Source organism: Desmodus rotundus, chromosome 6 (genome assembly GCF_022682495.2).
Source record: "Desmodus rotundus isolate HL8 chromosome 6, HLdesRot8A.1, whole genome shotgun sequence".
Taxonomy (NCBI): Eukaryota; Metazoa; Chordata; class Mammalia; order Chiroptera; family Phyllostomidae; genus Desmodus; species Desmodus rotundus.
Genome location: NC_071392.1, coordinates 153,667,874 through 153,695,645, shown reverse-complemented (window position 1 = coordinate 153,695,645; position 27,772 = coordinate 153,667,874). Strand labels below are relative to the sequence as shown.

The 27,772-nt window shown below is 52.4% G+C and overlaps 1 protein-coding gene and 1 long non-coding RNA gene across 4 annotated transcripts in view; both read right to left on the bottom strand.

The window, feature by feature from the left end:
* The window catches only part of KCNIP1 (potassium voltage-gated channel interacting protein 1), a 241,380-nt gene that overhangs the window by 112,879 nt on the left and 100,729 nt on the right, over positions 1-27,772 (bottom strand). The gene's annotated exons all lie outside the window — the stretch shown is intronic.
* On the bottom strand, positions 1,755-10,419 carry LOC123478344 (uncharacterized). 2 transcript variants are annotated; one of them, XR_011651374.1, is made up of 3 exons: positions 10,200-10,419; positions 6,675-6,885; positions 1,755-3,125 (listed from the first exon to the last, which is right to left on the bottom strand). It is a non-coding gene; the product is annotated as an uncharacterized lncRNA (long non-coding RNA). The 2 variants fall into 2 exon arrangements; XR_011651375.1 differs by lacking the exon at positions 1,755-3,125 and adding an exon at positions 4,102-6,194.

Sequence of the window (27,772 nt, the reverse complement as noted above, 5' to 3'; positions counted from 1 at the left end):
CTCCACCACGCACAGCATCAGAGACAGAACAGCAGGGCAGAACGGAATAAAAAAGCAGGAGACCTCAGGCTCCCCTCCTGTCCTGGTGCATGACAGACATTTTTCTCCGGGGATGGCCACCGCGATGGGCAGACACTGAGTGCCTGCATGCTTTGGCTTCTCTCTTAGGGCCACTCGTTCTTAATCCCTCTCCACGCTCACCTCCTCCCTTTCTCCCCAGTCTCTATGACTCTGCTGGGATGTAGCCTATGGAGCACAGCTCCTCTGCCTTCGCTGAAATGACGGCCTGACGAAGCTAACCGTGGTGGAGCACCTACTGAGAGCCAGGCACCGCTCTGTCTGTTCCCCGCTTAACGCCGCGTGGCACACAGCCACCCCACGAGTTAAGTACTATCATTGTCTTTATTTGGCGGATGAGGAAACTGAGTCTCAGAGGGGGTGGGAACCATATTCAAATAACCCTAGTAGGAGCCTGGACTGCCCTCCAGTGTGGAAAAGACAGCCTGAGACTTCCCGAAGGAAGGGCTGCTGGAGGAGGGTGTCCACCAAGATTGTCAAAAGAGGTGGTTCTAGAAAAACAAGTCAGTGAAAGCCCCTCTCCCACTGTCTACGGGGGCAGATTTGGGGGGGCTTGATCACTGTGGGTCAGAACAGATGCCTGAGAGAGAGCCTGGGAAGTCCCTTTGTTCTCTTGACGTGGGGAAGGTAATAGAATGTTCTAGGTTACCGTGAGAGAGCTGTCTCTCTTACTGAGGTCGCCCAGGTCCCCTGGAGGCCGTGCCTGTGGGGGAAGGGTCCAGGGTTGCAGCAATTGGCTGCCTTCCACCTTGAGAGGGAAGGGGTACACGGAAGCCCACACTGGGCAGGAGCACTTGTTAGTGCGGAGGAGTCTGAAAACCACCCAGATCCGGCGGAAGAAGAGGCTGTGTGGGAATACGCTGGCTATTGAGAGTTAGGAAATACAGAAGGGTAGGCAGTATCAGCGGAAGAGCCGGACCACCCAGGTATGAACTTCGTTATAGTCAGAGTGGCCTGCGAGAGGACACGCCTGCCTCAGGAGGCGGTGAGCGGTCATCGCTAGAAGTGTGCGAGCCAAGGCCACGTACTGGGGATCTTAGAGAGGCAACTGAAGCCTAAGGAGGGAGTTTATGAACTTTAAGACGATCCCCTTCAAACCTCAGGAGTGCCATGAACACAGAACAGAAATCAGTCTCTGTCCCTCCTTGTAATTTTAGTGTTCGGCGTGTGTCACGACCTGCGAGATGCCCGGGAAATGTTTGTTGAATGAATGAAGGCTTCTACTGTGATGACTATGCACCAACATGTCCAGACACACCAGTGAGGGAATCAGCTCCAACAACAACAGCCAAAGTCCTCTACAGGTCAGGCGATCCACACGGGTAATCTCCGTTACTGCTCCCATTTTATAGATGAGGAAGCAGAGGTGCAGAGAGGAACAGTGACCTGTCAGAGGTCACACATGGAGAAGGTGGCAGAGCAGGATTTGTACCCGCATGCATCTGACTCCATGGCCGGTGCTCTATACGTGGGGGTCACCCTGTCCCGGACGCAAGCCTTGTCCTTTGCTGAGGACGCAGTCTCGCCCGGGGCAGTTCTTCAAGGAGACTCTCCACGGTGCCCACCATGGGAAGTGTTTCTACAGCCAGAAAGAAGCATGGCGCTGCCTCCATGGTTTTCCTAGCTGATCTGCATATTCCTGTTTGGAGCCTCTTGGTCAGATCCTCCCCTCCTGAGAGTGTTCCCTCTGGTACTGGTGGCCTCTCCTCCCTGGCACCTGCCCAGGGCTCTCCCCTTCACCTCTGCTCTCAGCCATTGCAGGTCACCTCCAACCAGCGACCTGCCCTGGACTCCTGGGGTCCGGTGTGGAATTTTTATGTCCCATAGCTCGTTGCTGGCCCCTGGCAGTGAAGCGCCCAGACCCCTTGACTTTGTCCAAAGATCTGTCCAGGACACCATCACCTTGACCCCCACCCCCCACACTTACTCCCCACCCAGGCTCTGACCGGGATCACTCCTCTCAGGCGGCCTTTCTCCCTGGCTCTGGCCTCACCGGTGCCTCCCCATTGCTTCTGGATCCTTGCTTCTTCCGTGATTAGATCCCGACCTTCTGTCTGAGCTCTAAAGCTTGTTTCCACCTCCTGGCTTCTTCCTGCCTGACCTCCCGGGTACACTGCTAACAGGACTGGTCACTTCAGCTCTTTTTGTCTGACCTCTTTCCCTCCTGGCTTCCCATCTGACATTTGGTCTGACCTCCAACCTCCTCACCTCCCGTCCCACCTGTCACTCGCCCCTTAGGCTGCAGTGACACTTTGGGCGTCTGGGACTGGATAACTCTGCTGTGGGAAGCGGTCCTGTGCACTGGAGGATGTCCAGCAGCACGTTGATCTCTACTGTCCAGCGCCTCCTCCTAGTTGTGACAAGCAAACAAGCCTCCAGATAATCTCGAACATTCTTAGGGGCAAAACCCCTCTACTGAGAACCACCGCCTGTCACCTGTGCGTGCCTGCCCCTGCGCCACAGACACTGACCCCCGTCCCATTCTGTGCGATAACACCTCTTCCCACCACCCAAGCTACAGACCGGCGCCCTCCAGAACCCTGAATCAGATTCCTTGAAGGAATGCCCAGCAGCTTGCCACAGACTTCCTGTTGCCTGTGCTCCCCACTGCAGCTTCCTCCCTCCTATTTCTCTATTTGTCTCCCTCCTCTTGGTTTATGAATTTGCATTTTAATAACCAGCTCAATTCCTCAGGTGCTTTGGGTGGGTCATTAATTTCATGGTGCTCCACTCCCGTTAACAGCACTGCCCCTGACAACCAGCGACCTGTAACCTCCATCCTCCCCCTCCACTGCCTTGTTTTTGCTTCAACCCAAGCTTTCATCACTGATCCATTCTGCTGGGCACCACCGCTGGCCCATGTACCAGCGGGGACTACGATGTCTCCGAACCATTGCAAATCTGTTTCCTGAGGGGCAGGAGGCAGCAGAGGATGCGAGGGGAACAGGGGTGTCAAAGTCATGTCTTCTTCCCTTTGGTCATTGTGTGACCCTGGGCCGGTTACTGAGTCTCTTGGAGGCTCAGTTCAGTACAGTCTCCCTTTTCCTCTAGAAGCATAAATAAAAGCACACAATGGTGAAGATAGCTCAGGAATTAGAAGAGGACAAGCTTCCTCTCATAACTGTTCTCCTTCAGGCCTCATCCTCATGGTGCTAAACAATGAAAAACAATACCCTTGTCTCGATTTTCTTACATTTTAGGCATCTTAACACTTTGCTGTGGCGTGCGGAGATGAGGCACCTGGATCTAAATGCATTACCCAATTACTCCTCCCAACAACCCTAAGAGACAGATATCATTTCTTCCCACTTTGCGGATGAACAATTTGAGGTCACAAGGTATCACAGGGACAAAGTGGCAGGGGGAGGATTACAAGCCTAGATTTCGCTACTTAAACCACATGCTTTGAAACAGCATAGTGCTTCCCATGTGGAATTAATAGATCTGAATGGAATAATGTGTATACAGTGCTTAGCAGTGCCCGGCACGTAAGAGGTCCTTACCAAATGTTCCCTTACTCACCTTTTTGGGTAATAAATAGAACCTGTAAGTGTTTTTAAGAACAGAGGGCCTTTTTAAGTTCTCTCCTTGTCCGGGCCAGTCCCTGCCAAGCTCTAGGTCCCTTGAGGCAGAGGCACTATGCGTCCCCATACTTCCTGCAGCGTCTGGGACAAGGCTCCATAAATAGGTATTGATTCCACCACTGGGGGTGCCAGGTTGCCTCCCTGGGACTCTGGGGCAAGGGGCTGGTGCACTGGCCCATGGCCGCCCTCAGACAAGGGCGCTTGCAGAGGTGGAACGTGCTGTCCCCATCTCTAATAAAGATCTGAACGTCACAAATTGGCAGGCAGAGGCTGTTTTCTCTCTGGGGATCAGAAGGGAGCAGAGTGTGCCCTGAATGTAAATTTCCTCCGCAGCCTGCACTTGGGGGCAGGAGTGAGAGGGGGAGAGGAAGAAGGGGGCACAATGCACCCCCCACACAGAGCTCTGGTCTCCGTGCCAGTTCACTGAAATGTCCTGGAGTAACATTACAAGGGCATGGGATTTGGAGCCGGGTAACTTGGGTTGAGTTCCTGAATCTATTTCTTACAAGCTATGTCAGAAGCAAATCTCTCAGTCTCTATGGGCCTCAGTGTTTATATCTGTCAAATGAAAATAAAATGTAAGTGTAACTGGTGAAAACATTTCTTGAATGAATGAATGGAACCTGATGGTTTTTGTGAGGAACATGTAAATATAAAGCTAATGTAATGCAATCTAAATATAAATGGTCTGTTTGTTCTGCAAGAGCATAAATAGGGAAAGAAAGTCTCATAAAAATAAGAAATAATGACAAACCACAAGCAGGTTTCTGGGTGAGGTTGGACCGGCACCCTCTGCCTCCCAGAGGGAGGAGAAATTTTTTGAGGTGCCTTTACAGATACACATCTCTGAAGAGAGTGTGGACCCATGAGTCTGGGAGGGCAGGGAGAACCCAGGGATCTGAATTCTGATCTGCGCCCCCAGCAATTCATTCCAGAGGCGACACTGGTTCAGGACCACGGTCAGCGCCACCTCACCAGGCTTTCTCCTGCTCCAGCACATCTGGTCTCTGGAAAGACCACAGGAGCTACCAGAGGAAAGATGCTGTTCAAGTAAATGTCGCTGCCCCCAATTTACCCTCCGGGACCCTTAGGGACACGTCGAGGACAGCTGAGCAGGGATGGGATAATAAGAAAAGACGGAGCTCTAACATTTGAACACCCCCAGGACACGAGTAGTTTGTCATACAGTCTCAGCGTTGGCTTCTGTGTAAACATGCAATGTGCCTTATAGAACGTACACAAGTATAAAGGTTAAAAATGATAAAATAAAAAAAATATTAACAGATGGCAGATGGTTTCTTCCTGTATCTGCGAGGACCACTTGTGTGCCGCGGGGTGTGGGCTCCTCATTTCGATGACTGCTGTCACACTGGCAGCCCGGTGTCCCGCATCCCCTCCTGGCTGTGCCACAGTGTGACGTGGCCGTGGAGGGAGGGGGATGGCGTGGTTGTGTGCGTGTGCACATGTAAGAATGGTGTTTGTGGGCAGGGATGTGTTAGGGTGGGAGCCTTCCACCCCAAATCATAAAACCTCCCCATCTATAAACTGTGTGCATGAGCCTTCACATGCCCCCCAGACAAGATGTAAAAAAGGGAGACGGAGGCAAACGTTTCCTGCGTCACTTATGCTGAGTATTTGGTGCAGACTCCTTGGCCTCGGAAACCTCGGGCCGAGTGGGCGGTGCCAGGGAAGGACGGGTGAGGAAGCCCCGTGCATGGGCAGGGGGTGTCAGGACTGTGAAGACTGGCTGGATGCGGGACCATGAGCCCGTGTACAGTGGGCTCTGCCCACCCTCCACAGAGTTCCATTGACAGCAGCCACTGGGATGCAATTCCAATGAACTGGGCAACTGACTGATCAAGCAGAAGGATCACCAGACTTGTCCCTGCCCCCATGGCGCCTGCGTGCTGAGGCGGTGTGAGCTGTGCCCCAGCCAAAGTGGGGAGCAGCAAGCTGCCAAACCAATGGTGACTTGCCCTCTGGGGGCCTTCAAAACAAGTGTGGGGCAAGCTGGGTGGATGGAGGATGGGGAGCTCTGGGTTTCTCAGACTCTCTGGACAAGTCTCCAGCAGTGCCTGCGTCTGGGGCTGTGGAGGGGCTGGGGCGGGGTAAGCCATGCTCCACACACCAAACCGCCAGTCCAGAACCTTGCTGCCTCAGGCCGGGGCTCCTTCTCCCGATTGGAGGACATGGACACCAGCCTTCAGACCGGGGTCTGCTGGAGCCTAGACCGCGTCCCCCTCTGGGCAGACGCCCCGCTTGCTGTATTTCGTTCTCCAGCTGCAGCTGCGAGCCCTGGGCTCGGGGAGATGCATTTCTCTGTGCTACGATTCCAGGAAACTTTAAATGCAAATTTGTGCTGGCTGAAGGGACTTTTTTGAGAAAATGGAGCGTGTCGTTCTCAGGCACAGGAGCTCGGGGATAGGGAGGTGGCGTGCAGGGGTGAGGGAACGGGGTGCCCACGGGATGCCAGGCTTTGAGAAGGACCTTGCAGGTGAAATGCACTTCCAGGGACCCGCTGGGCTCTGGGAGCTGGACAAGGGAAGGGAGGCCAGAGAACATTTGTTTATTTATCCAACAAATGTTGATCAAGTGCCTGCTGTGCGTCTAGGGCTCTTCCTGCCACTGGGAATGCGGTAATGAACGAGACAGCCGAGACAGCCCAGACAGCCAGCCGAGGTCCTGCGCTCACAGAGCTCCTGTGCTGGTGGCAGAGCCCCAGGCAGCCACATGGCCCCGGGGGGTGAGTGTCATAATGAAGCTGTCTCTGTCCACTCGTTCATCCCCAGCCGCTCCCAGGCTCGCCCCAGCCTCATGCTGGCTCGCTGGGCCTTGCAAAGGCACCTTCATCCTCTGGGTTTCAGCTTTGTTTGCACTCCCCCAGGAAGCCCACCCAGGACCCCTGCTGAGCCAGTGGCCTCTCCTTCCCAGTTCCATCTGCCTGAGCCTTTGCCCTTTCTGTTTGTCTTTGAGAACATGATACACTCCTCGGGGTCAGGGCTGTTTTCTCACCTCAGTTCCTAGGGTCCATCCTGCCACCCAGCGGGAACTCAGTAAACAGTGTTGCACTGAACTGAACGGCCCGCTTCCGTGTCCCCGCCGTGTGCCAGGCCCTGTGTACCGCAGCCTCGTGGGCAGTGGAGAGCTGAATCAGACGTGGACTCCAGACTCAAGAGCTCCCTGGGTAGTGGGGGGTGACTGACCAGAGGCAAAGGCTTTGCACCTAAGGGACAAGTGCACAGGTGAGCTGTAGGCAATGCCCCAAAGGGAAAGAGCAAACAGCGCCCCTGGTCTTTGCCTCCCACGAGCCCCCTCCATACAGAGGCTGCAGCCAACTCCCTGCCCATCCCTGCTCCCAGCCTGGCACCGTCCTCCTCTATGCCTGGAAGGCCCTCGCCGCCACCTCAGCCCATTCACACCCTGTCCACCCCCCTATTGTGGCTGCCTGGTCACCCGCAAGCCAAGAGCCCCCGGTGGGGTCGCTGGGGCAGGTAGGAGGGCAACGTGCATTTGGGGGTCAGGGGGGCCAGCCAAGCAGAGCGGGACTTGTTAACTGACATTTAAATGTCAGTGCGCCGCGTTAAATGTTACGGGTGTTTCATCGCAGCCCTCAAGGAGCATAAACACCTCTCCGGCTCCCTAATTACTGCTCACGTTAATTACAGATGCCCTTTGGTAGGCGGCAACAAACCGACCGCAGATGCCACGCTCCAGCCAGGAGGCAGGACGCTGAACGGCAGGGATGTCCATCTCGTACAGGGGGCCTGGCCTGGCCGCTGGGTCCCAGAGGGGCCGCCTCTCGAGAAGGATCAACACGCCCAGGGGGAGAGGTGGGGAGAGGAGGGGAGAAAGGAGAGAGGAAGAAGCAGGTGGAGAGCGAGAAACAGAGCCCAGATCCTGGGAGAAAGAGCATTTGGTGCCAGGGGGCACGAGGCGAAGGCGAGAGTGAGCGGTGCGAAGTGCTGAGGAGGAGGCCCCGCTCTGACATGCGTGCGATTGTATGTTCACAGTGGGCTCACCACAACAGCTTCAGTAAGAAAGACGGGGACGGTGCTTTGGGACTGCAGGGGAATTCTGAAAGTAACATGCATTTCCCTCCGCCTCTGTCGGACGTGTAGGAGGCGCTGATCCCTCTGCCTCTGTCGGAAGTGTAGGAGGTGCTGAGGTTCGAAGACAGGGATTAACTCCGTCTAGAGTGATGGTGGGGGCTGCTGGGAGGAGAGGTGGGTGAGGGTTCCCAAGAGAGACCAGACACGGGCCCCATGCAGCCCCCATGCACTGAGAGTGGAAGCAGGTCTGGGGAAGCAGGAAGGGAACGCAGGGACCCTGTTGGTGTTTAGCCCTCGTGTTCTACGGATGGAGACACTGAGGCCCTGGGAGGAGGGGAGACCTGATTGAGGCCACTCGGCCTGTGGGGGCCTGACAAGGCACAGCTCCCTGTGTCAACCTAAAATTTCCGGGTTTTAAACAACTCTTGGATTTAGAAGCACTTCGTTCTATTTTATTAGACTTTGTGAGTCACAGCCGATGCCCTTGAGGATTCCTGTTTGCGCTTTTCCAGCTCATTAAAACACAGTAATAGACTTGGGGACCGTTAGGGTTTCAGGTCCCTGAGTCAGCACTCAGCTCCCTCTTTCTGGGAGATGCACAGGTGGGCCGGGAGGTGGCACCAGGGGTCGCTGTCCACTGGCCCCAAGGGGTACGTAAGCTGCTGGGATGGCAGCCTCCCTGACAGCGCATTTGGGGTCGCCCTGAGAGTCCTCCGGCCACCTTGAGTGGAGTGGCTCTGACCTTTTCCTGCGGGAGAGCTCGGAGTCTCACCTGTCCGATGACACAGCTGGGAGACGTTTCTCTCCCGAGGTCCCAGCCAGCTTGAACCTTCTGATCTTTGATGGCAAAAGCAGTTTAAATAATGAGCATCTTAGAGCATGCTGCTTTACTTTGAAGTTCAAGGTCATAGCCGCATGGACGGCAGATGAGACGCAGCCATTTTATACAAACTCAGGGAAGGAGGGGGACTTGGCTAAGTCACAGTAGCAGGGAGAGGCAGAATTTGACTGAGTCATGTAAACTGAAGCGTGGTGCTCTCCCCTAAAGCAGAGGGTCTATTATTTGCGGGCAGATAAGAGGCAGCTTCAGTACCGAGTGCGGAAAGACCAGGAGTAGCCATAGTAAGTGCTCGCGACTATGCCAGATGTTTTTTCAAGTACTTTACTTACGTCCTCTTGCTCAACCTTCTTAACAACTGTATGCTAGAAAACTCAGATTCAGCCCACATTTCTCACTGTGACAGCACCCCGCTCCTGGCCAGGATCTGACTCCTGACTACTCATCCAACTTTCTCTCTCTCCAGGTTTTCTCCCTCACTGCAGTCCAGCCACTCTGACCTCCACCCTGTGCCTCAAACATGTTCCTGCCTCAGGGCCTTTGCATAGGCTGCTCCCAATGCCTGGCAATGCTCTTCCGTCTGATGGTCCCACAGCTCAAATGCCACATTCCAAAAAGGTCTTCCCTGGTCCCCACCAGCACATCTCACAGTCTGTGATTGCTGTCCCGGAGAGGACAGGACCCACGTTGTTTCCTGCCAAGTAACTGACCCCAAGCACAAAGCTCGGCACCTGGCAGGAGCCTCAGCAAACGCTTACAGCATGACCTGCGTGAAGAATGCCTGGGGCAGGCCGGAGAGGAGGGGGCAAGGGAAAGATGGCTCGAGGTAACGGCGCCGCCTGCCTGTCGTCACTCCCCCAGATCACATACCTGTCTGGGATGGCTTCACAACAGACACATCTTCCGGGGAGAAAATCACTGCCTGAGGTTCATCCATACTCATTCCGAAAATACCTGCTGTTCCCTAACGGTGGCTAATGTGTTGGGGCACTTGCTATGTGCCAAGGCTTTCAATGCAGGAGTTTACTACATCCTGTGGCAGCCTGGTGGGATCCTATTTCACAGCTCAGGGGACCGCCCCAGGGGTGTTAAGTCACTTGGCCACGGTGTCGCAGCTGGCAGGGGGCTGGGATTGGAGTCTGTGTACTTCACCCCCACTGCCTCGCAGGGAGGCAGAGGGACCTGTTCAAGGTCACACAGCTGGTATATGGGACCGCTGGAATATAAACCCAGGTGTCCACCTCCTGAGGCCAGCCAACTCGGGCCACTTTAATAGGTAGCCTCAGCAATTGGAATCCAGGCTGCCTATTAGCAAGAATTCCCCACGTGGCAGCTGGAGCCAACAGCAAGATGAGGGTCTAGAAATATTCTGCTGCAGTGAGGGGTGGGGTCCCTGAAGGGCTCCTGCCTTTCCTGATCACAGCTTGCGTTCTGGAACAAACACCCAGGGCCTCCCCTCATAACATGAGCCACCCCACCCGCAGATGGGCCAGAATGGAGACAATCAGAGAATTCGCTTCAAAGTGCCAGAGCCAGGCAGCTGGCTGCAGCCTGCTTCCTGGCCCATCTGCCGCATACCTCGCCCCTCCCTCCCATCTGTCCGTCCCTCTTGCCTGCTGACACCATGCCCTCCCCTAGCTCTGTCCTTGCCTGAGGAGGAGGCCCCTTCCATGGGGAGCAGGTCCCTGACCAGCAAGAGGAAGGAAAGTGCAGACAGCCCCTGAACGTACTCAGAGGGCACCAGGCGGCAGCAAGCCAGAGCTGGGCTGACAGATGGCGCTCGATGCAGGAGTCCAGGAATCTCCCCAGATCGGTGGCTCAGAGGCCGTTTCCTGCAGCCCCCCCAAAGAGAACTCTGGAGTCTGGGAGCTCTGGGACACAAGCAGTGCAGAGTGGGGAGGTGCCAGGGCCTGTGGCTGGGACAGCCCACCAGGCTGCCTGAACCCCGCCCTCCTCTGCCCTTTGCCCTGGGAGGTGGTGGGATGAGCCTCACTCTGCTCATGAGCAACTAGGGAAAGTGGCACCTGCTTCCCAGGGCCTTGCAAATTACGTGCGCTGACGTGTTTCATGCTGCGCTTAGTATGTGTTTTGTGCTGAATAAAGAGTCCAGGTGTGGCTACTGTCAGGTTGGAATGGGTCAAAGGTTCCTAGCAGGCTGGTCCACACTGGCCCAGCCTTGCACTGCGCTGGGGCAGGAGGCCAAGTCACAGGGCACCTGGAAGCCAGCCTGGGCGTGGGTAGGGTTTCCACCCCATCAGCATTTCCTCGGCGGCTTCTTTCCCTGCCTGGTATTCCTGTGCCCTGGATTATGGGACAGTCTCAATTACTTGATTCCTCACAAGTCCTCAGGCCACCCTGAGATTTTCCCAAGACCTTCAAAGATGTCACCTGAGTTCATTCCATGACGATTCGGAGACCCTGTTTGACAGGTGAGCACGACCTCACTACAGCATGAAGGGAGGCCGCACTGCTCCCGGCAGGGCCAGGGCTTTCCAACACCTACCCACAGGTTGATTTGGGCAGGACCTGGTGGGGGATGGGGCGTGGCATCCCCGGGACACAACACCATCAAGTAGGAAGAGCAGAAGCTGCAGGACCAGCTGGCCCTGGACTGCAGACCTAAGGCCACCGCAGCTTCCGCTTCAGAGTTCATCTCCCCACATGGGATGATAATGCCACCCTGGCAGGGCTGTTGAGAAGGTCAGACAGCACACAGGCATGTAGCAGGTGCTCCATATATGTTGGCTCTGCCCTTTTGGAGGCTGTGGTTCCCACCTCAACCTTCTGCCCCAGAAGATCCTCCTTGGGAGCAGTTTCCCTAGCACATGGAGCAGGGGCCCGGCGGGACCGCCAGGATGCTGCTGACAGCCACGTCGGTGTTCCCCTAGTCATGGCCGTGCTCAGTCTCGGCCTAACGGGCGAACTGAGGCAAGCCGGGTGTTTATTGGCAGAGCAGTGAGGAACCTAAGTCCTCTTGTGCTAAGGAGATGGGGCTGAGAAGGAAAGCGATCCTGCCTCCGCCTGCCAGTGACAAAGGATAATTACAGAACTTGTCAAAATAAGATGTGGAGATAGAGCCCGTTGCCTGCCAACCGGCTTCTCACATCCCCTGGGAATCCCTGGTTTAATTAAATACCTGGTGCAAATGCTGGGTGCTGGGTGCTGGCCACATGCCTGGATGGAAAGTCCACCCAATCGGAGCCAAGAGGACCGCACCCCCGCCCCTCACCCCACAGAGGAAGCAGGTGGGGACAAGAGAAGAGAAGAGGAAAGGGGGCAGGAGCGGATGATAAACACAGGAAGGACACAGACACACCGAGCCAAAGGAAGCTCGGCTGCCCCAGAAGGGATTAAATGGAACATGAAAAGAATTGCCCAACTGGGAAGCGTGCCTGCAAAGGCATTTTCTCTCTTGCTTAAGAGAATGAAACTCACATCCTTGCGTTTGGCCGTGGGGGTTGGATCCCATGTGGGGAAGGAGAGCTGGGCTGTCAGCCCCGAGCCTGGCCTCTGAGATGCTGTGTGAGACGCATCCTCCACCTTAGCCATCATCCCCTGTTCCTCTGGCCCCTCACTAGCTTCCTGGCCCCTGTTTGTACACAAGAACATCCTTTAATCCCTCTAGAGACTGGCTGGGCTTGGCTGCAACATTATACAAGACTTAACCAAAGTCCTGAAATGACGACCGGAAAATGAACACTGATCTTACCTTGGATCTGGATAAGCCGGCATGCAAAATGTAACCTCCTCTTAGATCACCCAGCCAAGCTTGTCCTGCCCCGGCGCCCACCCATGCTAGACTGGGGGGTCTCGAACCAGTGGTTTGGTCTAGCTAGCACTCGCACGTACTTTCTGTGGGGCAAACAGTTTTTAAAAAATAGGTAACTCTACATGGCACCTGTAGATCCAGGTTCTCATGAAAAATCTGAAGGCCTGGCCACACAGGGCCACGTTCCCACAGGCTTTTGAATGACCAGCAGAAGCTCCCTCTAGACGGGACATAGCCTTGCAAGTGTTTGACCTTGTCTCACTGGTCTAGACCCTAGAGTGTTGGGCAAGAGCCCTAGCACTGCCCGTCTGCACTGTCCTAGGTGTTGAGTCAGTCGCCAGATCTCCTCACAGGATGCTGGTTCATCTCTCTGTCTCCTCACTCATCGGGTGTCGGGGCACCTACTCCACTCCAGGTACTGTGCTGAGCCCAGAGACAGTTATCCCAAGTCCACCTTCTCGTTCCGGGATCCCTGTCTGGGGCCGTCTCCTTCCTTGCAGGGAATTGTAACTAGGAAGGACCTCCCTTCAAGGATGGACAGGCTTCCCACGAGGCGTCTTGACCGTCACAGACCCCAGGGTGATTGGACCGGGAACTGCTCAGCAGCACCGCACCATGCGGTGTACATGACACGTGTTAGTCTGCTGGGGTCAGATGGGGGCACTTTTCTACTGGTTTAGCTCATGGACGACGGAGGGGAGGTGGCATCCTGTGCACTTCAAAAGAACATGATTCTGGGCCAGGCTTCCTGGCTCACTGCTACACTGGGCAAGTTACTAGCCCCTCTGGGCCTCAGTTTGCCTTACCTGTTAAGGGAAAAATGATAGTTCCTACTTCACCAAGTATGATTTCCAGGTACCCTTCCCTGATGAGGATGTTAGGGTGCATCTGAAAAATAGGGGTGTCCCTCCCGGGGCTTCAGTGTTATCCAGAAAGTGCCTGTGGTGTTCCGCCCAGTCTCTGAGCCACAGGAGGTGCTCACGGCATTGTTTCTTCCATCCTTGAGCACTGGGCTGGCAGCCTGACGCTGTGAGCATGTCCTCAGCACACCCTCAGGAGGAGCTCCCTGCAGCGCCTGCAGCCCAGCGCTGAGGGTGATGTCATTCGCAGGGAGCCCTCCAGGGCCAGCTGGGCCCCCGGGGAAGGCTGGGAGAGAGGGCAGAGCTGGCCCCAGCTTCTCATCAGTGCCAGCTCTGCCACGGACAGCTCCTGGCTGCCCCTCTGGTCCACTCCACCTCTCTACAATTCTGCCCCGTGCCGCAGCTTTGAAAACTTCCATGGGAGCTGGTCATTCCTGCTGGAACGCTTCTAGAGACCTCCCTCCCACTGTACCGCATGGCCCTTGCTCGACTCCCAACTGCCTCTTCAACCACTATCCTCATTTGCTGTGGCCCAGCCACGGTGGCCTTCCTCCTCTTGTCTCTGCCTGGCCCAGAGTGGCCTACCTCCTTCCCCCAGACGTTTATACGTCAGCCCCTTCCTGCTACTGAAGCCGCAGCTCTCTACCCGCCCCCTCACGTTACCCTCCTCATGACCCCCATTTATTTCCTCTGCAGCTCTCATCATTGGTTTGTTTCCTTGATTGCTGTCTGCCTCCACCTGCACCCGTAGATCATAAATCCCTTGAAAACAAGCACTCGTTTCTACTTTCTTGTGTTCAGTTCTATAACCCTACCCCCCTGCATGGCGCCTTGTACACAGCAGACTCAATGAATATTAGGGAAATAGATGTGTGGATAAATGGATTCACTCCTTTCAGAGGCCGAGGGATGTATCCTGGTCCCACCCAGGGCTGAGGCTGCACGGAGACCTCCAGTGACAAGTGGTTCTAATTTTAATACCTTCCTGAAGGCAGAGAGAATGCAGTGTCCTTGATCTACGGAGCAGAGGACTGGTTCTCCCTCCAGCCCATCCCTGACAGCACAGTGAACATGCACACACAGCCACCCACGCACAGGTACACGCACACGGGCCCACAGGCACCTCTGGAGAACAAGCGAGACTGTGGAAAAGAGGATGAAGGTGGACCTCAGATTCCCCTGGATACCAAGCCTGGTAAAGCGCTGGCTCAGGACTGTCAGGAGAAAAAAGTGTGCGCAACGCAGAGCCTGTGAGAAATGGGGGTCTGGTCCTGCAGAGTTGCCACTCCAGGGGGGTGCATTTATTCTGCAGTTTTGAGGTGCTCTGGTATTCTACACGGAGCGGGGCTGGAACACACTGGGAATCCCATGTGGCATGTGCCCTGAAGCAGTACCTCCCAGGGCGGACACACCTGGGTGTGGTGAAGGCCATACAGATAAGTGCAGAAAGCACTGTGGAAGGCCAGGCAAAGGCCATTACATTCCTGGGTGGAGATCCGGCCTTGACTGTTGAGCTGACCTTGAAGGATTAGTATGAATTTTGCTAAAAGACAAGGAGGGAAGAAGACAAGTAAGGAGAGGAGCAAGAGAAAGGCATGGAAGTGTTAACGTACACGACGTGCTTGGGGGGATGGGTTGAGTGTGGCTGAGCAGAGGACATATGGTGAGAAGGAGAGAGGTGAGGCTGGGAAGGGAGGCCATGGAGAGTCATTAATCCACGCGGCACCACCCAGCACCTTGAGTGCAGGCCTTGGGGATTCTCTGTAGGCTGCTTGGCAAGGGACAGCTGTGGTCAGACTCAAACTTTAGGAAGATTACAAGGGTACAGGGTGGGCGTGGATTGCAAGAATGGAAGTTAAAGGCAGGAAAATGAGATAAGGGGGAGGTTGAGAAAAGATCCAGGCCTGTTCCAAGAGTTATTTAAGAAGTAGACTCGCAGTTCTTGGTGACCACCTGAACCTAGTATGGAATGAAAGGAAGGAGTGAAGACTACTACTACTACTAGTACCATCTTCATCACTAATGTCATCTCCATCATCATCATCAAATCATCACTACCACCACCACCATCATCACCATCATCATCATCACCATCATCATCACCATCACCACCACCATCATCATCACCCCCATCATCACTATCATCACCATCATCACTATCACCACCACCACCATCACCATCATCATCATTGTCATCACTATCACTATCACCACCACCATCATCATCACCATCACCATGATCATCATCACCATCACCATGATCATCATCGTCATCACTATCATCATCACCATCAGCATCATCGACATCACCCCAGCTCATAGTTACTGACTTGGACTACGAACCAGACACTATTGCAGGACTTATTTTAGGAAGAATCCTCAGATTCATCAGAGATTCCATAAGCCTTAAAAACCACTTACTTGCTCACCTGTCTTTCCTGAACTTCCTTTCCTTGAGAAACTCTTTCGTTCCAGAACCAGGTAGGTTTGTGCTTACTCTTCTTTATGGTTTCCTTGAGTAGTACCATTGTGTCAGAAAGTTTTGCAGCTTCCAGGCTAGTCACCAGAGCCAAATGCCCAGGTAGCTTCCTAGCTCATGGGCCTGTTCCATGGCTACGGTCCAGTAATGTAAGGAATAACTGGGTTCCAGCCACTTGATATTTCTTTCTTACTGCTTCCCACGGCAGCCTAATGATCCTACGAGCTTCACAAGACAGAGACTCTATCTGTTTTATTCGCCAGTGTATACCCACAGTCATAGGCATAGCAAGCAGTCAATGATACTTGTTAAATAAATGTTACTTACATCGCTATAACTCCCTTTTTGATCTTCATTAATGGCGCACACGTTTCTGTGACAAAAGGGAATTCTATCCAGAAAATGAATGATCACTGTTCCAAGTTCCTTATATTTTTGTGGGCAAGTATTTTCTAATATGATTTGAAAGCATCAAATCAAACAGATATTGTAGGACGTCTCAGAGCCTTTAAATGAATGCCGTGAATCTCCAAGAGAATGCTCAAGTATTGTATATGACATTTCTTCAGCTTAAACATAGAAGCCCTTTCCATAGTCTAATGCTTCAGGGAACACACTTTGGAAATTCTGGGGTTAAATCAAGTGTTCTGAGGCTTCATCAGCAGTAAGCCAGCTAGCAATGTCCCAGATTTCTTTAATTATATTCTTCATATGGCCAAGAGACAATCGATTTCATCAATTGTTGTATGAATGCCAGTTCCTTAAACCAGAGCAGATTTTCTTAGCCAAGAACATTATTGTGGTAAAATGTTGGGACTAAAACCTCTTTGTTTTAACAAGAAACCAGGAATTCAATCTTTGCAATTATGGATGAAAATCTAGACTAACCAGAGCTGATATATGGCATATACTTTTCAGTACCGGTGAAATTGCTCCTGATGACAAGACCCCTGGCTCTGGTGGGCTTGGAGTGGAGACTGAAGGACTTACCTTAGGGTGTGCAGAGCCTAGCAGGGCCCTGCCCCTCAGAGTGACCATGAGTTAGTTCCCTAGTGCACAGCCCTGCTTCTCCAGCCCCAGACCCCATGCCAGAAGCCCCAGCATCAGATTATCCCATCTAAAGAGGAACAGGATGGTTTAGTCTGGGCCAACTATACAGTATCTTTGAAAGCAGGTCTATTGCTTAAAAATGATGAGTTATAATGGGATTAATTAGGTACTCACTGGCCACTCCTAGCCCCTGAGGTTAACTGCAAACTATGCTTGGAAAGAAGTAGCTAGTGTCCCATCCTGAAAATAGAAGGACCTCAAGAAAAAACATGTTCTGGTCTACCGTCCTACCATATCTCCCCTGCTCATCCACTTCCCCAAGTCTGGTGTATGGTAGCTTTGCCCATTCCTTGGGATGAAGAAAAGAACGTATCTGGCTAACTTTTGGGAAGCTGGCAGATCTTGTGATTACATGTTCTTCCTATTGCAAAAGTCTCCCTCCTTCTGTTATAATAGTTCTCCTCCCTGACTTCTTTGCAAAAATTTTTTGAATAAAGTTTTTCTTTACCTAAAAATAAAGTAAAATAAAATAACATGGTTGTGGACTGATAGTTGTCTCAGGTGACTGGAAGAGGCAAATACAGTCCTTTCTGGAGGAGTGAAATTTTAAATCAGTCCTGAAATAATTCTCAACGACAAAGTCCCAAAGGGCATCCACTGCCAAAACATATGAAGCACACAAGGAAACAAAGCATTGTGTGAGAGAGCCAACGGAAAAATAGACAGCAAACTCAGATCGGCCGAGCTTCAGATGTTATAATTTTCATTAGACACAGCCTAAAAGGTGGCAATGTTTATATAGTTAAAGAAATAAAAGAGGCTTGAAAACATGAGCAAGTAATAAGATACTAAAAAAAAGTCTTAGTAGATTTGGAAAAGGACCATATAAAACCTGTAGAAATAAAAAAAACATATAATTAAAATCTTTAAAAGTCTCCATGAATGACCATGGACAGGTAAAGGGTAAAGGGGACATGCATCAAAGACAGAACTGGTAAACAATTGGGCAGATATAAATAACAGTTTCCCAGAAGGCAGGCTGGGAAGACAAAGGTGGCAACAAGGAAAGACAATTAGGAGACACGGAGGACGGAGCGGGAGGGTTGGACCTAGCACCAGTGCTTCTGATTACTCTGATAGCACACAGCACCGACTGCGAAGGCGCAGTCGCCACCACCATCACCATCCCATGGGGAGGAGGAATACTAAAAGCAGCTAGGGGAAACTTAGATCATCTGCAAATGAACAGTGGTTAGGCTCCCAGCTGTCTTCCCACCAGTAGCAGTGGAAGCTGGAATGCTCTGCCACGGCAGTTTGAATGTCAATAGGGAAGGACTGGCTGCTGGCCAGTGTGCACCCAGAGAAATCGTACTTCAAGAATGAGAGCAAACTACAGACATTTCTTTGGACAGATATAATGAAGAGTTTACCACCGACAAACCTTCGCCAAAAGAAATTGAGAAGATGTAGCTTCGTCAGAAGGAAAATTAACCCAGGTAGAAGGTCTGAGATTCAAGGAGGACTGAGCAAATATGTGACGAATGTACGGGTGAATCTAAACCGATATCACTGTTTACATGAAAAATAATCACGTTTCATTTGCTGAATTGCAAATAACAAGCTAAAGTCCTGCTTTCAGGTAAGATGTGATAAATCGTGATAGGCAACCCCCACCCTCCCCTCTCTCCCTGCAACAATGGTAAAGGAAAGCAAGCTGCAAAACCACAGATTTTGAAGACATCAAAGAGCTGTGGAAATGCGGGTTAAATGGGCCAAAATGGCAGAAAAGGAAGAGCCCTTCCTAGGTCTGCTGTTAGCTGCTGGCCGCTTCCTTTCCTCGGGGCATTTGTGATTCTGGACGTGGGCTGAGGCTTGGCCTTGGCCCAAGCCGAGATGTCTACTCTGGGAAGCACGAACTCAAGAGCTTTGGGCTGGCAGGATGGACTGAAAACCAGAGGAACCAGGAATATAAGGCCAATTTCCCCCACAGGGAACTGCTGAGTGCTGAAGCAGCACAAGTAACAGGGAAGCCGGGATGAACGGTGGAAATACAATTTTGTAGATTCTCCAGATAAAGAATTCCACTAGAAGGCAAGGGCCTGACATAAATGCCCGGCAGGTTTCCCCTTTCAGGGATGGGGAGAAAGACCAGCTAGGCTCTCATTCAACAGCCTGGGAGGACCCCATTCAAGGTCAGGGACAAGCCAGCGGTGGTGAACTCAGTCTGCTAAAATCTGCAACCCATCAATGCCCCACCTCAGGTCCTAACTAGACAAGGACCATCAGCCTGTCACCCTGTCCCCGTAACAGAGGGAAAGGGGTCTCTCTGGTAGAGTGTATCAGCTGAGTCCGCCATGGGTTTTGACTGCACGTATCCCTCATGCAGCCAAAAGGGTGAGGCATGTGAAGAGGCAGGACGAGGGAGGGAAAAGAAGCAGATGACACAAACAGATCCACTGAAGGCCCAGATATTGCAATCGTGAGACAAGGATGTTGACACGGGATACTACGGTAAAAAAAAAAAAAAAGAAGAAGAAGAAATGACAAAGGAAGTGGATGAAAATAGGTAGCCTTCTCAAGTCTGTCATTTTCCAACAGTTACGGAGAATCAAAAAAAAAAAAAAGTACAAACGTAGCGGATGGATTTAATAGTAGACAAGAGATACTAGATGGTAAGATCAGGGATTTTTAGACAGAATAGTAGGTAAGAGTAAAACTAAATTAAAATCAGAGAGAAAATAAGAAAGACACATTAAAAACCAACAGGGTCTAGGCATCGTGTGGGTCACTGGCCGAGGTCTGACATACCCAGGACTGGAGTCCAGAAGCAAGGGCAGAAATTGGACAGGAGCAATATTCGGAGAGAATTAGTCAAGAGTTTCCAAAACTGATGAAAGAAACCAACTCATGAATTCAGGAAGCTTTGTGAACCCCTCGAAAGATAAACACAATGAAAACCACACCTGCACACTCCACAGTCACAGTGTAGAAAGGCAAAGACAGAGAGAAATTCTCCAGAGCAGTCACAGAGAAAAAGAAGACAAATTATCTTCAAAGAAGCATTAAAATCTGTTCCTTGACTTTCAACAAAAATGAATAAACTCTAGAAAACATCCTTAAAAGGCTAACATTTAAAAAATAACAAAATTGCCATGCTAGGATTATATAAACAGCAAAAAAAAAAAAAGTCCTGCAAAAATTGAAACAAAATAAAGACATTTTCAGATAAATGGAAGCTAAAAGTCAGCAAAAATTTAATGCCATCAGACTGGCAGTAGAACATACACTGAGTAAAGTTCTTCAGATTGGAGAGAAGATTCTAGCCAGAACACAAAATTGTAAGGAAGAATGAACACTACGAAGGAAATATTTGAGCTAACATTCAAGAATATTGGTTGTTTAAGATGACAACACGGATTTTGACTTGCGGGGTGTACAGCAGAGGCAGAAGTCAACGTTTAGCAACGGCAGGAAAGGAGGAAAGGTCGCGCATGTTCGGGAAGGAGGGCAAGTCTTCAGAGCAAGCTGTGAGAGGCTCAGGAAGTATGGGGTTGGCCAAAAAGTCCGTGTGGTTTCTCCGTAAAATAAAAGACACATTTTAAATTTTCACCAAGAACTTCATTGATTTGGATCTTCTGATACGTCTGCTATCTCCTGCGTGTTATAATGTGGACTGTTCTCAATTAATGTCTCGATTTGATTGCTATCAACACAACTGGTCCAATGGTGGAGCGTTGTCCAGAGAGAAATCTCCAGCACGAAACCTCACAAACCACTTTTGACATGTTTGATCGGTCGCAGCACCTTCTCCATACATTATACAAATCTCTTTTTGTGTTTCAGTTGCATTTTTGCCTTTCTTGAAACAAAGCATATTATGCTGAAAATGTTTATTTTCTTCCATTTTCAGTATCAAAATGGTCATGCAAAAATTGACCAATTTGGGGTTTTTTTTAATGCACACTGATATGACAGCTGTCACAATGAAGTTAAAGACGACTAAGTGCTTCCAGAGCCATTTTATGGAGAAAAAAAAAAAACCAAATTAATTTTTTGGCCAACCCAATATATTGAAACTTCTAGGATAACCACTGAAAAATAATTCAAGAATGTTAAAAAAAAGCCAATATAACAAAAAATAGAATAATAGTATTTGTTTAATTTTCAAGAAGGACAAGACAGAAGAAATAAAAGAAGAAAGAAGAGAAATGACAATTAGAAAACAAATAGCAAGGTGGTAGAATTACACCCAACTATAAGGTAAAAATATTAAATGTAAATGGACAGAAAGTAACTCGAACCAAAATAATGCATCCCAGCATACAGGCTGGGAACTGGAGCCCAGACAACGTGAAGCTGCCATTGTTCAGGAGGGTAAAGTGACCACCGAGGCTCAGACTTTGTCAAGAGTGCATGTTGAAACACCTGACCTGCTGTGTGAGCCTGGGCAAGCCCCTGCCACCTTCTGGGTCTCAGAGGTCAATGGTGGTGTTTTCCTTCAGCACCTACTGCATGTGAGGCACTGGATGTTGCAGGGAGCGAACCAAACCCTGACTCATGGAGCTTATATTCTGGAGGAGAATCAGCTGGGCCCTTGGTGGGCATTGCTGCCCATCCCCATGGCAACCACCTAAGGCAGGCATTATTACTAACCTAAGAGAGGTACTGTTAAGGCCGGTTCACAGCGGAGAGGACTGAGGGTCGTCTCTAAGCCGATGGGACTGGAGGAGACCACTCCTCTGGTGACTCCTCGCCAGCCCAGTGGCAGAGCAGCAGTGAGCAGTTCACCTGATGCCACTAACCTAGGACACTCAAAATCTTATTGATTGGGTCTGGCGATGAGCAATCCTATGTCTTCTTTTCAAAAGTAGATTTACCTTCTTAATGATGTTTGAGTTAGATTTTCAAGGATATCAATTCCTACGCCCTGCGTAAACATGGAAGACAGGTGTTTGCTCAGGGAAAGGCCTGCACAAGTGCGAGGGGGGTGGGGTGGAGAGGGATTTTGAAATTGCCTGCAGTTTTCAGGGGGTGGTCATTCGCACAGGAGAGCAACTGGGCGTGTCGGACTTGTAGTGAGCTCGGGCCTCAGTAGGAGGGGCCTCCGAGGACAGTTGCTCCCAACTTTTCTCCGATCCTTTATCAACGGGAGTGGGTGTCCACTGCGCACCTACTGGACATTGCTGGGGAAGCAAGGAAGCATGCAGCACCCAGGCCCCTGTGGCTGTGGTCTGAATGCTTGTCCACCCCACATTCATGGGCTGAAGCCTAGTCCACAGTGTGATGGCTTTAGGAGGCGGGGCCTTTGGGGGGTGCGTGGGCCGTGAGGGTATGGCTCTTGTGAGTGGGACTAGTGCCCTGATGAAAGAGGCCCAGAGAGCTCCTTCTACCACATCAGGGCACAGCGAGAAGATAGTCTTTTCCGAACTAGGAAGTGGTCTCTCACCAGATGCCAAATCTGCTGGAGCCTGGATCTTGACCTTCCCAGCCTCCAGAATCGGAGAAGTAAGTATTTGTTGTTTATCAGTCACTCCGTCTACGGCATTTTGTTGCAGTAGCACAAACGAATTAACACCTGTCTTCTGGCTTCTTCGATCTCCCAAAGCTGCTGGCCTTCCCTTGTGGCCTCCAGCTCAGAGTGAGGGCATTAAAGAAAGCTCAGGTCTTCCCTTCACCCATGGGCGCCCCACCGTGGCCCACTGATTTATGAGGCCAGGGATCAAGGAGAACTTCTGCCCATGTGTCCATGCTGGGGAGCAGAGGACACGACCTCCCCTCCTCAAGTCTCCAAGGACAGGGCTTAAGCTACATCCACTGAGACTGAGCCTGGCAGACACCACTGCTCCTGACCCCTCCCAGGTCGCTGGGATGCCCTGCGACTCCAGCCCCCGCAGCCCCAGCAGCCCCTGCAGCCCCCCACTGGCTGAGTCAGCCACAACAGGTCTGCAGCCAAGGGGACGATTTAGCAGCTAATGAGAAATGACAACAGTGAGAACAAACAAATGAGGCAGCAACTGCTGTGGGGAAAAGTCGTTCATCAAATTCTTTCTCACCGAGAAACCGAGGCAGCGAGTGCAGGCCTGGCACCGGATGAGGCTGGGAGGCGGCCACCGTGGCTGGACTCCCAAGTGGCCCCTTGAGTCACCTGGCAGGCTCAGGTCCCCTGGGCCTCGCCTGTCTGGAGCTTCCAAGAGGCAGAGACTGACCGCAGGGTGGCACTGGGCACATTCTGCGGCCACACTGACTGGATGAATAAACCATGGCCTAGAGAAGCATCCAAGGTCCAGACCCCAGCTAGCCCACCCAGTCTAGTCCAGGGACCTCTGGCCCCATCCCCCACTGGAACCAACATTTATCTGCTGCTTATCAGAGCTGTTGGTTGGGCCCCTTCTGGGGATCAGGAGACCGGAGTTTGGAGGGGCCACGTGACTTCCTGAGGGCTGCAACCTAAGAGAGGAAATGTGACTCTGTGCACGTGAACCTTGAGCTTCAAAGTCTGAGCTCTTTCCCCCTAGTCACTTAGTGTCCACAGCAGCCCTTCCCTAATGGGCATAGTACCCCCATTTTACAGAGGAGGCAGGTGAGGCTTATGGGGGTGAGCTGCTGATCGATGTCATTCCACTAGGAAATTACAGAGCAGAGTTCCCTGTGCTGGGCCCCACCAAGGTCCAGGCACTGGGCCAACTGCTGGGCAGGAGGCCCAGGGGTTAAGGCTCCAGACGCTTGGGCCGCCTGGGGGGGGCCTGTGGACCCTTGCAGCGTGGCCTTGAGCAAACTACCCAACCCTCTCTGTATCAGTTTCTTTGGCTGAAGAGTCAGGATAAACATAGTACCTGCTGGTAGGAGTGCGAGATAGTGTGAGGACTGCTTGCCGCGCTCGCCAGAAGTGCCCATAAATGTTGGCATGTATTAACCCCTCCACCACACCTGGTCTCAGGGATGTGGAGATGAGGCAGGTGTGGCCCTTCCCCTCTCTGAGCTCTCAGAGGACACTGCATGTCCTCTGTTCTTGGTATCCTCAACACCCGGAGACCCCTCCCCAATCCTGGTGCAGGGAGGGTTCGGTGCTGGCCACCCCTGCCTTCTGGAGGCAGGGAGCAGAGAGGCACTACTCGCCTTCTGGGGCTGAGAACAGACGTTGACAACTGCGGGCAAAGACCTGCAGCGGTGAGAGAAAAGGCCTTGGACTGCCTGGGGTCTCTGAATGTCGAGGCCCAGGGCGTTGGAGGACTCTGGGGGGGAGTGCACATGGAAGCCTGCTTGCTGGTCAAAGACACCCCTGCCTCTCCACCTCCTCCCTGCCTGGCCAGAAACCTGCCTGGACTGGGGTGCGGAGGAGGAGAAGGAGGAGGAGGAGGACCACAGGGAAGGAACACTAAGTGTCTGTTGGTGGTCACCTGAAAGGGGACTGTGACCCTCCCTTCCAGCTGCATCACTCCCTAGGGTGGCAGGAGATGGTGGCAGTGATTTGGGCACGAAGATGGTGTCCATGCAACAGGTCTGAGGTGGTGTTGGAGGACCACATCCCAGAAAGCCCAATATATCTTTGGGCCAGAGAGAGAGGGAGAAGGGGAGGGAGGGAGGGAGGGAAGGAGGGAGGGAAGGAAGGAGAGGTGGGAGAAGAGAACTGGACTCAAGAGGCCTTGAGGCTCGGATGAGGAGGACATACCAGGGATCGGCATGGACCTGTGCTCTCCAGCCAGGTGGGTCAAGGACATCTGTGTGGATGCCAGCCTGGACAGAAGACTGAGACTACATGCCCTTGACACTGCTCCATGCTTTGGGACCCCTGCCTGAGATGTAAACTGCCTGACATGGAAATGCAACTCCAGAGAAGGGGATGGGGGCCCTAAGTTGACTAATATTTTGTTTCTCTCACTTGGCAAGAATGGGGGCTGAAGTTGAAATTAAGTTTGGTTACCAAACAATAAAGAAGGCAACATTTATTGTATACCCAAGTCTGTGGTCTGAGTTTGCTGCAGACTATAAGCCACGGAAGAATTTTAAAATGAAGCACTAATCTCTAGGATTTAGGTCAGCCTCAGGAGTAGGAAAAAGGAGGGTCAAGGAAGACTTCCTGGAGGAGGTGACTCAGGAAATGGGTTTTGAAGGTCATGGAGGAGTTGGCTCGAGGGATAAGAGGGTGTTTTGAGCTTGGGAACTTCCTGTAGAAAGGCTTGGCAGAAAGAGAGGGGGCAGTTCAGGGAGTTAAGAGTAGGGCAGGCGACCATGGAGAACAGTGTGAGTTGGGTCTGAAAAGAGATAGGGCCAGGACTTGGATGTTTGTAAGTGGTGAAGATTTCAAAGGCCATGCTGGCTGTTTCTAGGGATGTGCCCCCTGGGTTGGGGGACGGGGGCTGCTGCAATGCCTCACACGGTGTTGCCACTCCCTGGGATGAATCAGAGGTAAAAATAGCATACCACATTGCTATCATGCTATTGTGGGGTAAAGGAGCCAATCCTGTTTCTTCAACAAAGCAAATTACAAAAACGTCCTCATTAGGGGCATGACAAAGCGTGCTAATGATGAGACGGGGAGCTCCTGGCGCCTGAGCACTGGTATTACCAAAGATAGCAATAATTGTTGGTGGCGGACTTGCCAGGAGTGGGTCTGATCTCATTATTTCATGAAGCTGAAGTTGGCGCTTGGGTGATGTGCAGCATTTTGCCTGAGGCCTGAGGGTCATGGGAACCTCGCCAGCTCACCGGTGGTCTTCAGCTTACCAGCATCGGCAAAGCCTGGCGTGCGTGAGTGCGCCGGCTGCGTGGCAAAGGCAAGGGCCCAGGGCGCAGCCCGGACCTTCGAATCAGAACTGCCTGCTAACAGCCTCCCCGGGTTACTCTACGCATGTGCACAAGCGCCTGCCAGTGCTGATGTGGAAGGCAAGGGCTTCCAAAGAGCCGTCAGCATAATAATGCTCCTCTTTAAATTCCCTAAGAGTCTCTTCGGTGCCACCTCCTCACCCGGCCCCGCTGACAGCCCAGAGCTCACGCTGCCTTCCCACGGGGTCCTGTGTAAACCCACCCGGGCACCGTGGCTCCACCGTGTGTGGACGGTCTGTCAGTCGGGGTCCTTGGTTGCAGACTGTAGTATCCACTCTAGTTGGTTTATGCAGGGAAGGAATTTAATGAAAGGTAGTTGGTAATTCAGAGACTCTCAAGAGGGTCGAGGTGTTAGTTTTAGAGGCCATCCTGCCAGAAACAGTATTCCGGCCCTGCCGTGGGGGTCTCTGCAGGGAAGACCCCACCTGCTGTCCCCACTGCTTCTCATGGGGGTGGCGGCCACACTAGGAAGGACCCACCAGAACTTCCTCACCACGGCCCTGAAAAAAAGTTTGCTTTTGCTGCTGCCCTCGCCAAAAATAAATTCCATCCTTCCTCCACTTTTTCAGATGCATGTCTTTGCAAGATACAACGGCCACCAGTGATGGGTCTTTGGGTCGTTCCTGAACAGTTGGAGGCCAATGTCAAGCTCAGCTGCCTGGCCCCGCAACAGTTCTGAGCCGCTGCCCTCACGCTGGGTCCTCACAACGTTCATTGCCTCGTTCCAAGGGTGAGCTCACTGAGGCTCTAGGAGGGGCAATGCCTTTTCCAAAGTTCTACAGAAGCCACAGGGCCCGGTCAAAGCTTCTCGGCCAGGCCTTCCTGATGCCAGCCCATGTTGTTTCTCCTGGGACAGCAGCCCTGCCTCAGTCTGATACAGCTTGGTAACGGTTCACTCGTTCCGTTGCCTCAAATCTCACTGTCAATGACCTGGAACATCAGCCAAGTAGTCAGTAGACACATGGCTTTATTTAACTCCTCCTGTACGCCAGGCTCTCCGACCTGAAAGTGCCACAGCCCGGAACTCCAGGCTGGGCTTGTGCTAATCAGAGGTGTCCTGGAGCAAGAGGGTCACCTGAGCCAGCTATGTCATGGAGAAGAGACAAAGGAGGGCTTCCTGGAGGAGGTGATGTCAGAGGATGGGAAGGGGCTAGTCCGATGAAGGGTATAGATACGAGGCTGGGCAGAGGTGTCCCAAACAGTGGGGACAGAGTGAAAGCAGATGACACTTAGTTTTCCCCTCCCAGATGTCACTACCTGGGTTTCCATGGCTACTCTCCAAGGCCAGCAAATCCTCAAGGCCCAGAAGGGCAGAGTTCCAATTAAAGGGGGGCAGAACCTGGATGTAATCCATATGTGATATACAGAAGGATGAATGAACCCCTCAACGATGGCCCCAACACAGCCCGGGACGAGCAGGAAAGCCCTGGACTTGGACGGATCCCAGCAGGCTGGGTTTGAATCCCGCCAAGCGTGTCCCTTGACACTCTGGGCCTTTTATTGAGCGTGTGCTACAGGCTGGTTCCAGGCACCGCAGATGTGGTTCTCCCCTCATGGTCACACATATCAACTAGCTTCTACAAGTGAGGAAACCGAGTCCCCAGCAAGGGGACGCATGCCTGACAGGGGCACACAGCTGGAGAGTGGAGGAGCCAGGTGTGAACCCAGCTGTAGGTGAACATGCCGCACTGCTCACCTGGGCACAGGAGTGTGAGACTGGTGGAAATGCCAAGGGTGGTTGTAAGGTGGAATTACTACCTGAAGTGCGGAGGCGTGTCCCCCAGGAGAGCAGCCTGCTTGGCTCCGGCACTCTCGGCAGCCCCGTTTCCCTGGTGACTGGCACGGCCCTGTGCAGGGGTGAGGCTGCAGAGCACCGGACGCAGGCTGGGAGGCACGGCCCACACACTTGAAGGAACACCCTCACCCCTACCCCGGGAAACCGCAGACACACAATAACTGAATGACTCCACTCAACCACAAGCACCCTAGGTTGTCAGATGGCACACCCCACTCCCGCCCTGGGAGAAGCTTCCAGAACACTCCTGCCTCTCAGTTGCCGAGGAAGGGGGCTTGCTGCCACATTTGGCTGGCACCGCGCTACTGCAGTCTGAGTCAGAGACACACAGGCAGAAAAGGTCAAGGCTCCCAAATTAACTCGAGGGAAGACTGCCAGCTGAGGAAGATCTGTGCGAGGTCTGCACGGAGGGCTTCCTGCCTCCTCGGCCTGGGCAGGAATGCACGC